At 35.7% G+C, this 18,280-nt stretch overlaps 1 protein-coding gene across 5 annotated transcripts in view; it reads left to right on the top strand.

The window, feature by feature from the left end:
- The window catches only part of LOC149781212 (G protein-coupled receptor dmsr-1-like), a 470,961-nt gene that overhangs the window by 232,209 nt on the left and 220,472 nt on the right, over positions 1-18,280 (top strand). The window lies entirely within an intron of this gene.

Here is an 18,280-nt window from a genome sequence, read left to right as displayed (position 1 = left end):
TTTGATGTCGTACACTTTGTCTTCTGTTTTCTTCTCACGTTGTACCTCTGGCAAGTCACACTTTCCTTTTAACACTTTCCCGTTCATGTCTTCCAATTTATCGACGACAGAATCACGAACACGCACTCTTCCAGTGACAAGAAACAATTGAGTGGTCCAGTTGACTAAGTTGCCCTTGTCGAAAGTGCTTTTGGTTTTGCCACTGTACACCTAACTTCCTGCTGTCAACACTTCACCTTTTTTGGGGGGACAGCCACCGTCGAAACAGGCGCTCAATAACAGTAACTTCGTTTTCGGGAGTCACTTCTGGGGGGGGGGGCCGATGCTTCGATGGTAAGATTGGGTCTACGCTTGAACAATGTGCGATATGACGTCAATGTACTTACGATATTTCCACATGCGTTCATTCATAGTGCGTTGAAAACGTTCTACGATGCTGGCGTTAGTTTTGGAATCCTCGGTGGTGAAGAAATAAATGTCATAATTTTTTATTCTTTTAGGAAAGCTTGGTTCAGGAATTCGGTGCTTTTCTCAGTTTGCCATCGAAGAGGGTCACGACCGCTTTGTTTCAATGCCCTTTAGAGGGCTTGCACTAGCTCACTGTTCGATTTGGAAGTCAATGACACGACCCAAGCAAATTCGGAAAAGACGTCGATGACACAAAACAAATATTAGTAGCCACGAGTGTGGGTGGCCAAATTAGAGACATCAGCTAAATCTGATTGTCATTGATGATCGATGCCTTCCACTCGGATGCGACTTCTGGAAACTTTTCATTGAATGAGTTTGTGTAAAGTGTACGTGGCTTGTTCTTGTAAACATCGTTGCACTTAAGGTAAACGGAGACCTTTCAATCGGGTTTTCGTAGCACTATACAATTTATGAACTCCTCCATAACCAGAAGGATGGGATGGATCGCAGTAAATGGTGGCTAACACCTTCTTCAGTTTTCACTCTTCAGTGATGCTACTCTTGTTTCGTGTGGTATTTTATCGGGTAAGGCTTTGCGTGTCCGACGAGCGATAGTTGTTCAGGAGGCGGAGGATGTCTGAACAGTTCTTTTTTCACGTCTGTCAGCTTCCTGTTCTCCTCTGTGGAAGAAGGAGTGGTCATCATCTTTTGAATCCATCCAATTCTGGATGTATGTGGTGTTGTTAACTCGCGTATTTTATCTGGTGGTGGTGTTAACTTGCATACTTTTTCTAGTGGAGTTTCAAACTCCTCTTCTCTTTTTTCTGTCTTGGTCACTGGGGGTTGTGGCAGTGGTGGACTTCCATCAGTGTCTTAAAATCTTTCACAGTCGACTGAGCTGTTTTGTCTACAGCTTTCTGGTGAAAGAGTTGCTGTCGTTGCAACAGTTGACCGTACCTTTCCGATTTTTCTGTTTCGGGAAAAAAGGTTGCAATCCATCAACGATTGCAATTCATGTTGTTACTGGGACATCTCCGTCAAATGAGGATTGTGAGGCAATTGCGGAGTTCGTTGTTCTTACCAACGATGGAATTCCATCCATCGTTTGTAAGGCACTAAAATCAGTTTTAACTCCCGATGTCCCTTTTATCTTCCTGATGCTTTCTTACCTTGCACCCATGAATACTCCCAGCATTGTTCCTAATACTCCTTTCAGCAATGGTCATAACAACATTGGCAAAATCCTCCGTGTTGTACCAACATCTTACTTCTTTTGACGAATGGTATTTTCTTTTGGACCATTTGGCGAGAAACGTGTCGAGACTTGGCTGACCATTCTTTCTGATGTTTAGACAAAGGTATCTTACCTTTCAAGACATTCAGGCAACATTCACACACAGTATCAACGACGTCTTTGGAGGCTGTTTGAATACGTTGTTTTCGCATGGGTGAAGGAGCTTTACACAGGACAGACACATGTATCAAAGTTTGGCAAAACGAGGAGGCAGTTCTTTCCTTTTCTTTCCTTTTTTAACCAGAGATTGGTGTGCACTTCTTTTAGGGGACATCTTTGAATGTTCAGGAGCACAAAAAACACTAATCCCCATCCGTTACCGTAGGTCTTGTTTATACTGTAATGCGTCGCCGCTGATTGTCTTTACGTCGTATCAAGTTAATGACAAACATAAAACGTATGGAGTGATATGCAGCGAAATAAATCGGGACAGTTCTTGCTTGGCCAAATCCAGTAAACTCTGTAACATGGCCGATCTCTCTGGAACTTTGATTTTGGGGCTAGTACTTGTTGAACATCTGGTACTGCAGCTAAAGAGGAGAAGGATGTCACCGCTGCAAGAGAAGTTTTTGGAGACGTGGGTTTCCATTATTTCATCAAATGTGGAAGAACGGGTATCAAATTGGGTCTGACAGGCATCACGAACACCGGAGAAGTGGAAGAACCTGGAGACTCGGTCACCAGCGCTGAAGGTCGTGGTTTGCTAATGTAAGGTTGCGTCCTGGTCGAAGTACCTTTCTTGTGGGTAGTAGCTCTTTTCTGGGGACTGTTTCTGTTCTTTGGGTTTGAGTGGCTTCGTCGTACTCAAGAGTCAGCCAAGCTGTTCCTGTTTGGCTAAGACTTGCTTTCGCAATTTATCACTAGGACTTTTAAACATGACCACATAATGAGCATTGAGACTGATGGTGCAACTGGGTTTACCTTGTTGAAACACATTTTGAGTGATGTAAATGATACTGCCATTACGATAATGTCCTTTGCGCGTACATCACAGATTCTATTTCTTCTTCGTCTTCTCCTAACATGTCGAAGATGATCAGATGGGTTTGACTGGGGTCAGACAAGATTGCGTCGTCTTCGCCTGGAATGCCTTCCACAAACACAATGAAATCTCCGTGACTTTATCCCAACAAACTGTAGGCCGGTCGCCTCTCGTCGTAACACCAGACAATCCATTTAGGTGGAAGGTCGATCAAATGATGTTTATATTCGATCAAACGTTTGACAAATTCAGTTTTGCTTGAACCGCTAGGTCCGGCATTTAACATGTGAAAGGGATTGCGAATGTAATCTGTTGAGTGTTAGAGGTGGCATGGTAGCAAATCTGCATACCATTTTTTGAGTAATTTTGTACGTGTACTTTTTGGACAGCATCGCTTTTTATTTAAGTTCCGTACCTAAATTGTTTAATCGCTAACTCACACAAGACACGTCGTTCAAAAGCTTCCTCTTGAACGAAAATTTATTGGTGTAAAAGGTTTTGTTAATCCTCTAAGTCTTCCATTTGATTTATGTTTATTAGGATCACCTTGTAAGTAGAATAAGTGACATCAGACGTTATGAATCTCACGCAATTCACCAATGTCTGACCAATGGAACGCTTTGAAATGAATCAGTGCTCTTATACCCTTTAGATACCAGTGTTTCCAAAATCGGTGACCTGACGGATGCAATTGTTCTTTGTGTTGAACTTGTATTTTGACCAGCTCTCAGCGGCAAATGTGTTGTATCAACTCCACCGGCAAATCACGATTGCTCTCTTGTGAAGTATCAATCCAAAGATTACTGAGGTGATCCCACTAAAGGTAGGTATTGACAATCCGGAGACCTACGAGCACATTCCAGGTAAGCCTGATCTTTCTGCTCCTACTGGTTTAGTTACACACCACAACTGAAGCACTTGACATGCTCTCCATCGCCCAGGTAGAAATCCATCGTGTCCCGAGAAATTGTGAGCCATCACCGTGTCATGGGGATGATAATCTCTATACCATTTGATGTCCACTTGGCTCCATGTCTCGTCGATGGAGTCTAAGATCCATTGGGCTAAATCGGCTAGCGTGTTCGGTCCCAGAAAGATTTTACGTCGTCCAGGACTTTTGCTGCAGTGATGACAATGACTCAAGATTGGCTCTTGGATTCACTTCTAGCACGCTCGATGAGCAACGCAGAAAATAGGAATGTGAATGCCGGTTTCTTCGCATTCGAAATCGAAAAGATGAAATTCCCTTTATTCTGGTCATTGTCTTCCTCTTGATGTTTGGAATGGTATTTTTAAATGTAGCATTCGTGTTCCATGTCTACAATTTGGTGACAAATGTGACATCGTTTCATTCCTGAAAACGCTTATGCCTTGGTATTGTTGGTACGTATGCCTTGTCCTCATGTAGGGCACAATCACGGCAGTTAACAAGCACGTTCCTTCTGCGAACCTTGTGTCTTCAGATGTTGGTAACAGGCAGGGCTGACACAAGTGCACTGACAAGTAAGGCAATGCACTCGCTCTTGTCCTTTGTCCAGACAGGGCTTAGAGGCCAAACATCCTTTACATTTCAATCCACAATGATTGTGTTGCTTTTGATTTTTATAATCTTAGTCACATTTCTCACAGTAATAACTGTATCTTAGCAATGAGGAAATACTGGGGAAAGAATCATGCACCTCGGTGATGAATGCCTCTGCTTTCTCTAATCGTACTTCGGACTTGAAATCTTTAAACTTCACCGTGTACGTGTAAGCCGTAGTTCTTAAGTTTCTAGAGGTCAAGATACTTGCTTTTCCTGTAAGAAGAAAGAGCATTGGCATACAGAGTGTCCAGACCATCAAATAAGCGAGACATGTGTCAGAAGAGACAAACATCAAGACACCTGTTATCTTTATGAAGTTAAAGTACATTGGTATTCAGAATGATCTATAAAGAAAACAACAGGTGCATGAGGAAGAGAGGGAATCAGACCAGGAAGAAGAGGTACCCTCCCCAAAAGAATAACAAGACACGTCCAGAAAGAGAAGAAACGAAGACGAGGAGAAAGTAAGGAAGAGGAGGAGGAACAACCTGTGAATGTGAAGAATTCAAAACACAGAGAGAGTGAACAAAGATACAGAAGTCTGTGAACTTTTTAAATATATGTTTTGTGAATTGGATTGTAACATTTGTACCAGAATATACCAGATAGAAAACGTAAGTGTCTCTTTGTTTAGATTTTATAATATGGAGCTACATTCAAGCAATCCCACACGTACATCACGAGGCAAAAAAAGGGATTTTGAGTTTTAACTGATTTTGGCAAAGTGAATTGAATCTCTTTTCGAGCGAAGTGGGTGGCCTTGAAAAGGAGCGTTGGGTGTTTGTTTTTTTATAACCAAATCTCAGGAACGGGAAGTAATTCGCTTTAACTGCAGTATGCCTTTGTCAAGTCGAAGGCCTACTTCTCGATTTGCCCATGTCTCAGGTACAGCAACAGGGTTAGGATGTTTGGCTTCAAAAAGGTATTTTTCTCTTGGGTCGTAATAAAGAAGTCTGATACAGTTATTGCCGGCTGTAGAGTTGTTTATGTGATAAATTAATGTTCGTCCATATATGTATGTATGTATGTAGTTTGTATGTGTTATATATATCTATGTCCAGCCAGTCGCGTTCCCACCAAGCACTTTTTGTTTCTATCCCCGCTCTTTGGTCCGATTGAGGCCAGCCCCTTGCTACATTGTTACCAATCTTCAGTACCGTGATGTCACCTTGTTCCATTCCTATTGTCCCTATACAACAATTTCAATTTCCCTTGTCCCTAAACAGCCCCTATATTCCCCATGTTAAATTACCATTGTACCTAATCGTGCCCAGGGGGTCTGACAAACCTTGTTCCTAATCTTGCCCACGACCTTATTGACTGGGATTTACATTGTCCTTAACATCCCCACTGTAATTTTACAAACCGTTAGAAATGAGGTCATTAGTGTTCTCTACACAAAAGACAGCAATAAATGAAATACTAACATTTGAATGGTAAGCGACAACATAAACCAGTGTTTCCATTACTTTCTAGAGATAGTCTAGAATGGTTCATGTACCTGACTTTCCCATAATGGAACTACACTATCAGGTTTACATAGACATGAACACTAGAGGCATGAATACTCCAGAGTAATTGTTTTATATATTTAGGAAAAAACAGCAATTTTTCAAAGGTACAATTTTCTTAACTAGTAGTACTTTGTTGCACTACCGTTTGTCACACAAAATTGGGTTCTCTTCAGATTTTTGGTTTATAAGCACCAATAGCACTAAAGAGAACGAAAGACAGACCAATTGCATAGAAAGCGCAAGCAGAAAGAACAATTTCGATTGAGTGTTTTTTTATATATTGACAGAATCATATTGCAGCTGCAGGCATGTCAGTTATACGTGTATCTATTGATAGAATCATATTGCAGGCATGTCAGTTATACGTGTATCTATTGATAGAATCATATTGCAGGCATGTCAGTTATACGTGTATATATTGATAGAATCATATTGCAGGCATGTCAGTTATACGTGTATCTATTGATAGAATCATATTGCAGGCATGTCAGTTATACGTGTATCTATTGATAGAATCATATTGCAGACATGTCAGTTATACATGTCTCTATTGATAGAATCATATTGCAGACATGTCAGTTATACATGTCTCTATTGATAGAATCATATTGCAGACATGTCAGTTATACATGTCTCTATTGATAGAATAATATTGCAGGCATGTCAGTTATACGTGTATCTATTGATAGAATCATATTGCAGACATGTCAGTTATACGTGTATGTATTGATAGAATCATATTGCAGGCATGTCAGTTATACATGTATCTATTGATAGAATCATATTGCAGACATGTCAGTTATACGTGTATCTATTGATAGAATCATATTGCAGACATGTCAGTTATACATGTCTCTATTGATAGAATCATATTGCAGACATGTCAGTTATACATGTCTCTATTGATAGAATAATATTGCAGGCATGTCAGTTATACGTGTATCTATTGATAAAATCATATTGCAGGCATGTCAGTTATACGTGTCTCTATTGATAGAATAATATTGCAGGCATGTCAGTTATACGTGTATGTATTGATAGAATCATATTGTAGACATGTCAGTTATACATTTATCTATTGATAGAATCATATTGCAGACATGTCAGTTATACATGTCTCTATTGATAGAATCATATTGCAGACATGTCAGTTATACATGTCTCTATTGATAGAATAATATTGCAGGCATGTCAGTTATACGTGTATCTATTGATAAAATCATATTGCAGGCATGTCAGTTATACGTGTCTCTATTGATAGAATAATATTGCAGGCATGTCAGTTATACGTGTATCTATTGATAGAATCATATTGTAGACATGTCAGTTATACATTTATCTATTGATAGAATCATATTGCAGACATGTCAGTTATACATGTCTCTATTGATAGAATCATATTGCAGACATGTCAGTTATACATGTCTCTATTGATAGAATAATATTGCAGGCATGTCAGTTATACGTGTATCTATTGATAAAATCATATTGCAGGCATGTCAGTTATACGTGTCTCTATTGATAGAATAATATTGCAGGCATGTCAGTTATACGTGTATCTATTGATAGAATCATATTGCAGACATGTCAGTTATACGTGTATGTATTGATAGAATCATATTGCAGGCATGTCAGTTATACGTGTATCTATTGATAAAATCATATTGCAGGCATGTCAGTTATACGTGTATCTATTGATAGAAACATATTGCAGGCATGTCAGTTATACGTGTATCTATTGATAGAATCATATTGCAGGCATGTCAGTTATACGTGTATCTTTTGATAGAATCATATTGCAGACATGTCAGTTATACATGTCTCTATTGATAGAATAATATTGCAGGCATGTCAGTTATACATGTATCTATTGATAGAATCATATTGCTGGCATGTCAGTTATACGTGTATCTATTGATAGAATCATATTGCAGGCATGTCAGTTATACATGTCTCTATTGATAGAATAATATTGCAGGCATGTCAGTTATACGTGTATCTATTGATAGAATCATATTGCAGACATGTCAGTTATACATGTCTCTATTGATAGAATAATATTGCAGGCATGTCAGTTATACGTGTATCTATTGATAGAATCATATTGCTGGCATGTCAGTTATACGTGTCTCTATTGATAGAATAATATTGCAGGCATGTCAGTTATACGTGTATCTATTGATAGAATCATATTGCAGGCATGTCAGTTATACGTGTATGTATTGATAGAATCATATTGCAGGCATGTCAGTTATACGTGTATCTATTGATATAATCATTTTGCAGGCATGCCAGTTATACGTGTATCTATTGATAGAATCATATTGCAGACATGTCAGTTATACATGTATCTATTGATAGAATCATATCGCAGGCATGTCAGTTATACGTGTATCTTTTGATAGAATCATATTGCAGACATGTCAGTTATACGTGTATCTATTGACAGAATCATATTGCAGGCATGTCAGTTATATGTGTATATATTGATAGAATCATATTGTTGCAGACATGTCAGTTATACGTGTATCTATTGATATAATCATATTGCAGGCATGTCAGTTATACGTGTATCTATTGATAGAATCATATTGCAGACATGTCAGTTATACATGTATCTATTGATGGAATCATATTGCAGGCATGTCAGTTATACGTGTATCTTTTGATAGAATCATATTGCAGACATGTCAGTTATACGTGTATCTATTGATAGAATCATATTGCAGGCATGTCAGTTATACGTGTATCTATTGATAGAATCATATTGCAGGCATGTCAGTTATAAGTGTATCTATTGATAGAATCATATTGCAGACATGTCAGTTATACATGTCTCTATTGATAGAATCATATTGCAGACATGTCAGTTATACGTGTATCTATTGATAGAATCATATTGCAGGCATGTCAGTTATACGTGTATCTATTGATAGAATCATATTGCATTCATGTCAGTTATACATGTATCTATTGATAGAATCATATTGCAGGCATGTCAGTTATACGTGTATTTATTGATAGAATCATATTGCAGGCATGTCAGTTATACGTGTATCTATTGATAGAATCATATTGCAGGCATATCAGTTATACGTGTATGTATTGATAGAATCATATTGCAGGCATGTCAGTTATACATGTATCTATTGATAGAATCATATTGCAGGCATGTCAGTTATACATGTATCTTTTGATAGAATCATATTGCAGACATGTCAGTTATACATGTATCTATTGATAGAATCATATTGCAGACATGTCAGTTATACATGTATCTATTGATAGAATCATATTGCAGGCATGTCAGTTATACATGTATCTTTTGATAGAATCATATTGCAGACATGTCAGTTATACATGTATCTATTGATAGAATCATATTGCAGGCATGTCAGTTATACATGTATCTATTGATAGAATCATATTGCAGGCATGTCAGTTATACATGTATCTTTTGATAGAATCATATTGCAGACATGTCAGTTATACATGTATCTATTGATAGAATCATATTGCAGACATGTCAGTTATACATGTATCTATTGATAGAATCATATTGCAGGCATGTCAGTTATACATGTCTCTATTGATAGAATCATATTGCAGGCATGTCAGTTATACGTGTATCTATTGATAGAATCATATTGCAGGCATGTCAGTTATACGTGTATCTATTGATAGAATCATATTGCAGGCATGTCAGTTATACATGTCTCTATTGATAGAATCATATTGCAGACATGTCAGTTATACGTGTATCTATTGATAGAATCATATTGCAGACATGTCAGTTATACGTGTATCTATTGATAGAATCATATTGCAGACATGTCAGTTATACATGTCTCTATTGATAGAATCATATTGCAGACATGTCAGTTATACATGTATCTATTGATAGAATCATATTGCAGGCATGTCAGTTATACATGTCTCTATTGATAGAATCATATTGCAGGCATGTCAGTTATACGTGTATCTATTGATAGAATCATATTGCAGGCATGTCAGTTATACGTGTATCTATTGATAGAATCATATTGCAGGCATGTCAGTTATACATGTCTCTATTGATAGAATCATATTGCAGACATGTCAGTTATACGTGTATCTATTGATAGAATCATATTGCAGGCATGTCAGTTATACGTGTATCTATTGATAGAATCATATTGCAGACATGTCAGTTATACGTGTATCTATTGATAGAATCATATTGCAGACATGTCAGTTATACGTGTATCTATTGATAGAATCATATTGCAGGCATGTCAGTTATACGTGTATCTATTGATAGAATCATATTGCAGACATGTCAGTTATACATGTATCTATTGATAGAATCATATTGCAGGCATGTCAGTTATACATGTATCTTTTGATAGAATCATATTGCAGACATGTCAGTTATACATGTATCTATTGATAGAATCATATTGCAGACATGTCAGTTATACATGTATCTATTGATAGAATCATATTGCAGGCATGTCAGTTATACGTGTATCTATTGATAGAATCATATTGCAGGCATGTCAGTTATACGTGTATCTATTGATAGAATCATATTGCAGGCATGTCAGTTATACATGTATCTATTGATAGAATCATATTGCAGACATGTCAGTTATACGTGTATCTATTGATAGAATCATATTGCAGGCATGTCAGTTATACATGTATCTATTGATAGAATCATATTGCAGGCATGTCAGTTATACGTGTATCTATTGATAGAATCATATTGCAGGCATGTCAGTTATACGTGTATGTATTGATAGAATCATATTGCAGGCATGTCAGTTATACGTGTATCTATTGATATAATCATTTTGCAGGCATGCCAGTTATACGTGTATCTATTGATAGAATCATATTGCAGACATGTCAGTTATACATGTATCTATTGATAGAATCATATCGCAGGCATGTCAGTTATACGTGTATCTTTTGATAGAATCATATTGCAGACATGTCAGTTATACGTGTATCTATTGACAGAATCATATTGCAGGCATGTCAGTTATATGTGTATATATTGATAGAATCATATTGTTGCAGACATGTCAGTTATACGTGTATCTATTGATATAATCATATTGCAGGCATGTCAGTTATACGTGTATCTATTGATAGAATCATATTGCAGACATGTCAGTTATACATGTATCTATTGATGGAATCATATTGCAGGCATGTCAGTTATACGTGTATCTTTTGATAGAATCATATTGCAGACATGTCAGTTATACGTGTATCTATTGATAGAATCATATTGCAGGCATGTCAGTTATACGTGTATCTATTGATAGAATCATATTGCAGGCATGTCAGTTATAAGTGTATCTATTGATAGAATCATATTGCAGACATGTCAGTTATACATGTCTCTATTGATAGAATCATATTGCAGACATGTCAGTTATACGTGTATCTATTGATAGAATCATATTGCAGGCATGTCAGTTATACGTGTATCTATTGATAGAATCATATTGCATTCATGTCAGTTATACATGTATCTATTGATAGAATCATATTGCAGGCATGTCAGTTATACGTGTATTTATTGATAGAATCATATTGCAGGCATGTCAGTTATACGTGTATCTATTGATAGAATCATATTGCAGGCATGTCAGTTATACGTGTATGTATTGATAGAATCATATTGCAGGCATGTCAGTTATACATGTATCTATTGATAGAATCATATTGCAGGCATGTCAGTTATACATGTATCTTTTGATAGAATCATATTGCAGACATGTCAGTTATACATGTATCTATTGATAGAATCATATTGCAGACATGTCAGTTATACATGTATCTATTGATAGAATCATATTGCAGGCATGTCAGTTATACAGGTCTCTATTGATAGAATCATATTGCAGGCATGTCAGTTATACGTGTATCTATTGATAGAATCATATTGCAGGCATGTCAGTTATACGTGTATCTATTGATAGAATCATATTGCAGGCATGTCAGTTATACATGTCTCTATTGATAGAATCATATTGCAGACATGTCAGTTATACGTGTATCTATTGATAGAATCATATTGCAGACATGTCAGTTATACGTGTATCTATTGATAGAATCATATTGCAGACATGTCAGTTATACATGTCTCTATTGATAGAATCATATTGCAGACATGTCAGTTATACATGTATCTATTGATAGAATCATATTGCAGGCATGTCAGTTATACATGTCTCTATTGATAGAATCATATTGCAGGCATGTCAGTTATACGTGTATCTATTGATAGAATCATATTGCAGGCATGTCAGTTATACGTGTATCTATTGATAGAATCATATTGCAGGCATGTCAGTTATACATGTCTCTATTGATAGAATCATATTGCAGACATGTCAGTTATACGTGTATCTATTGATAGAATCATATTGCAGGCATGTCAGTTATACGTGTATCTATTGATAGAATCATATTGCAGACATGTCAGTTATACGTGTATCTATTGATAGAATCATATTGCAGACATGTCAGTTATACGTGTATCTATTGATAGAATCATATTGCAGGCATGTCAGTTATACGTGTATCTATTGATAGAATCATATTGCAGACATGTCAGTTATACATGTATCTATTGATAGAATCATATTGCAGGCATGTCAGTTATACATGTATCTTTTGATAGAATCATATTGCAGACATGTCAGTTATACATGTATCTATTGATAGAATCATATTGCAGACATGTCAGTTATACATGTATCTATTGATAGAATCATATTGCAGGCATGTCAGTTATACGTGTATCTATTGATAGAATCATATTGCAGGCATGTCAGTTATACGTGTATCTATTGATAGAATCATATTGCAGGCATGTCAGTTATACGTGTATCTATTGATAGAATCATATTGCAGGCATGTCAGTTATACATGTATCTATTGATAGAATCATATTGCAGGCATGTCAGTTATACGTGTATCTATTGATAGAATCATATTGCAGGCATGTCAGTTATACATGTATCTATTGATAGAATCATATTGCAGACATGTCAGTTATACATGTATCTATTGATAGAATCATATTGCAGACATGTCAGTTATACATGTATCTATTGATAGAATCATATTGCAGGCATGTCAGTTATACGTGTATCTATTGATAGAATCATATTGCAGGCATGTCAGTTATACGTGTATCTATTGATAGAATCATATTGCATTCATGTCAGTTATACATGTATCTATTGATAGAATCATATTGCAGACATGTCAGTTATACGTGTATCTATTGATAGAATCATATTGCAGGCATGTCAGTTATACGTGTATCTATTGATAGAATCATATTGCAGGCATGTCAGTTATACGTGTATGTATTGATAGAATCATATTGCAGACATGTCAGTTATACATGTATCTATTAATAGAATCATATTGCAGACATGTCAGTTATACATGTATCTATTGATAGAATCATATTGCAGACATGTCAGTTATACATGTGTCTATTGATAGAATCATATTGCAGACATGTCAGTTATACATGTATCTATTGATAGAATCATATTGCAGACATGTCAGTTATACATGTATCTATTGATAGAATCATATTGCAGACATGTCAGTTATACGTGTATCTATTGATAGAATCATATTGCAGGCATGTCAGTTATACATGTATCTATTGATAGAATCATATTGCAGGCATGTCAGTTATACGTGTATCTATTGATAGAATCATATTGCAGGCATGTCAGTTATACATGTATCTATTGATAGAATCATATTGCAGGCATGTCAGTTATACGTGCATCTATTGATAGAATCATATTGCAGGCATGTCAGTTATACGTGTATCTATTGATAGAATCATATTGCAGGCATGTCAGTTATACGTGTATGTATTGATAGAATCATATTGCAGACATGTCAGTTATACATGTATCTATTGATAGAATCATATTGCAGGCATGTCAGTTATACGTGTATGTATTGATAGAATCATATTGCAGACATGTCAGTTATACATGTATCTATTGATAGAATCATATTGCAGGCATGTCAGTTATACGTGCATCTATTGATAGAATCATATTGCAGGCATGTCAGTTATACGTGCATCTATTGATAGAATCATATTGCAGGCATGTCAGTTATACGTGTATGTATTGATAGAATCATATTGCAGGCATGTCAGTTATACGTGTATCTATTGATAGAATCATATTGCAGGCATGTCAGTTATACGTGTATCTATTGATAGAATCATATTGCAGGCATGTCAGTTATACGTGTATGTATTGATAGAATCATATTGCAGACATGTCAGTTATACATGTATCTATTGATAGAATCATATTGCAGGCATGTCAGTTATACGTGCATCTATTGATAGAATCATATTGCAGGCATGTCAGTTATACGTGTATCTATTGATAGAATCATATTGCAGGCATGTCAGTTATACGTGTATCTATTGATAGAATCATATTGCAGGCATGTCAGTTATACGTGTATCTATTGATAGAATCATATTGCAGGCATGTCAGTTATACGTGTATGTATTGATAGAATCATATTGCAGGCATGTCAGTTATACGTGTATGTATTGATAGAATCATATTGCAGGCATGTCAGTTATACGTGTATGTATTGATAGAATCATATTGCAGGCATGTCAGTTATACGTGTATCTATTGATAGAATCATATTGCAGGCATGTCAGTTATACGTGTATCTATTGATAGAATCATATTGCAGGCATGTCAGTTATACGTGTATGTATTGATAGAATCATATTGCAGGCATGTCAGTTATACGTGTATGTATTGATAGAATCATATTGCAGGCATGTCAGTTATACATGTATCTTTTGATAGAATCATATTGCAGACATGTCAGTTATACATGTATCTATTGATAGAATCATATTGCAGGCATGTCAGTTATACGTGTATGTATTGATAGAATCATATTGCAGACATGTCAGTTATACATGTATCTATTGATAGAATCATATTGCAGGCATGTCAGTTATACGTGCATCTATTGATAGAATCATATTGCAGGCATGTCAGTTATACGTGTATCTATTGATAGAATCATATTGCAGGCATGTCAGTTATACGTGTATCTATTGATAGAATCATATTGCAGGCATGTCAGTTATACGTGTATGTATTGATAGAATCATATTGCAGACATGTCAGTTATACGTGTATCTATTGATATAATCATATTGCAGGCATGTCAGTTATACGTGTATCTATTGATAGAATCATATTGCAGGCATGTCAGTTATACGTGCATCTATTGATAGAATCATATTGCAGGCATGTCAGTTATACGTGCATCTATTGATAGAATCATATTGCAGGCATGTCAGTTATACGTGTATGTATTGATAGAATCATATTGCAGGCATGTCAGTTATACATGTATCTATTGATAGAATCATATTGCAGGCATGTCAGTTATACGTGTATGTATTGATAGAATCATATTGCAGGCATGTCAGTTATACGTGTATCTATTGATAGAATCATATTGCAGGCATGTCAGTTATACGTGTATCTATTGATAGAATCATATTGCAGGCATGTCAGTTATACGTGTATGTATTGATAGAATCATATTGCAGACATGTCAGTTATACGTGTATCTATTGATATAATCATATTGCAGGCATGTCAGTTATACGTGTATCTATTGATAGAATCATATTGCAGGCATGTCAGTTATACGTGTATGTATTGATAGAATCATATTGCAGACATGTCAGTTATACGTGTATCTATTGATAGAATCATATTGCAGGCATGTCAGTTATACGTGTATCTATTGATATAATCATATTGCAGGCATGTCAGTTATACGTGTATCTATTGATAGAATCATATTGCAGGCATGTCAGTTATACGTGTATGTATTGATAGAATCATATTGCAGACATGTCAGTTATACGTGCATCTATTGATAGAATCATATTGCAGGCATGTCAGTTATACATGTATCTATTGATAGAATCATATTGCAGGCATGTCAGTTATACGTGTATCTATTGATAGAATCATATTGCAGGCATGTCAGTTATACGTGCATCTATTGATAGAATCATATTGCAGGCATGTCAGTTATACGTGTATCTATTGATAGAATCATATTGCAGGCATGTCAGTTATACATGTCTCTATTGATAGAATCATATTGCAGGCATGTCAGTTATACGTGTATCTATTGATAGAATCATATTGCAGGCATGTCAGTTATACGTGTATGTATTGATAGAATCATATTGCAGACATGTCAGTTATACATGTATCTATTGATAGAATCATATTGCAGGCATGTCAGTTATACGTGCATCTATTGATAGAATCATATTGCAGACATGTCAGTTATACGTGTATGTATTGATAGAATCATACTGCATGCATGTCAGTTATACGTGTATCTTTTGATAGAATCATATTGCAGGCATGTCAGTTATACGTGTATGTATTGATAGAATCATATTGCAGACATGTCAGTTATACGTGTATCTATTGATAGAATCATACTGCATGCATGTCAGTTATACGTGTATCTTTTGATAGAATCATATTGCAGGCATGTCAGTTATACGTGTATGTATTGATAGAATCATATTGCAGACATGTCAGTTATACGTGTATCTATTGATAGAATCATACTGCATGCATGTCAGTTATACGTGTATCTTTTGATAGAATCATATTGCAGGCATGTCAGTTATACATGTATCTATTGATAGAATCATATTGCAGACATGTCAGTTATACGTGCATCTATTGATAGAATCATATTGCAGGCATGTCAGTTATACGTGTATCTATTGATAGAATCATATTGCAGGCATGTCAGTTATACGTGTATGTATTGATAGAATCATATTGCAGGCATGTCAGTTATACGTGTATCTATTGATAGAATCATATTGCAGGCATGTCAGTTATACGTGTATCTATTGATAGAATCATATTGCAGGCATGTCAGTTATACGTGTATGTATTGATAGAATCATATTGCAGACATGTCAGTTATACGTGTATCTATTGATATAATCATATTGCAGGCATGTCAGTTATACGTGTATCTATTGATAGAATCATATTGCAGGCATGTCAGTTATACGTGTATGTATTGATAGAATCATATTGCAGACATGTCAGTTATACGTGTATCTATTGATAGAATCATATTGCAGGCATGTCAGTTATACGTGTATCTATTGATATAATCATATTGCAGGCATGTCAGTTATACGTGTATCTATTGATAGAATCATATTGCAGGCATGTCAGTTATACGTGTATGTATTGATAGAATCATATTGCAGGCATGTCAGTTATACATGTATGTATTGATAGAATCATATTGCAGACATGTCAGTTATACATGTATCTATTGATAGAATCATATTGCAGACATGTCAGTTATACGTGTATCTATTGATAGAATCATATTGCAGGCATGTCAGTTATACGTGTATGTATTGATAGAATCATATTGCAGACATGTCAGTTATACGTGTATCTATTGATAGAATCATATTGCAGGCATGTCAGTTAAACGTGTATCTACTGATAGAATCATATTGCAGGCATGTCAGTTATACGTGTATCTAGTGATAGAATCATATTGCAGGCATGTCAGTTGTCCACATCATAATAACTTACTAGAGAGCGTTTTGTTTCCTAAGACATATTCTGCATGGAGATCACGTGGTTATTTGCCGTGTACTCCTCCAGTTCTAAACCGAAAAGTAAATCTTGCATCATCAATATAAAATTATCCCGAGCGCACAATAGTAAGTAAATGAGATTCAAAAGGGTTTTAAGCATTATTTGCAAGCAAAGTTAAACTGTGCGCAACTATTAAAAAAAAATACAATTTATATTGATGTAAACACTATGTTTTACTTTGCTGCGACTAATATTGTAATTAGGTCATTCATAAGGATGTCAAAGCTGAGCCTTACTGCTCTACAGTTATACACAATACAATAAAGAAGGGAAACCAACAAGGTTTGTGCAAACTTAATTATAAACACTATGAACTGAAAATGTAATTGGAACTTACAGTCTAATTAATAGAATTCAAAACAATCCTTCTATCCATGTCCAAACGAATCAATCGTTTCAAATGAATTTCAGATCCTCGAATATACTTATCACAACGGCATTGGTTTAGAATTCCTTTGAATAATTATCAATTGTTCCAAAACAATGTTCGAGTCCACTGGTTACTTTTTAATTTCAGTGAATAATCCCTAAAAATTTCCTCTCAAATTATCTTAACACAACAACAAAGATATCTGCATGCTGATTATAAAACAGAAATCAGAGATAGGAATAAATCCAAGATAGGAATGAATCTGATTGGTCAGTTCTCCCCTTACATTCACCTTCAATAGTCTATTACAATTATATGTTGCATTATACCCAACGTGACAGATCTTACTACCGTTACGAGTC

Source organism: Sinohyriopsis cumingii, chromosome 15 (genome assembly GCF_028554795.1).
Source record: "Sinohyriopsis cumingii isolate HCF-2022 chromosome 15, ASM2855479v2, whole genome shotgun sequence".
NCBI classification, from domain to species: Eukaryota; Metazoa; Mollusca; class Bivalvia; order Unionida; family Unionidae; genus Sinohyriopsis; species Sinohyriopsis cumingii.
Note: the sequence above shows the minus strand (reverse complement) of the source record. Positions and strands in the feature narration are given on the sequence as shown.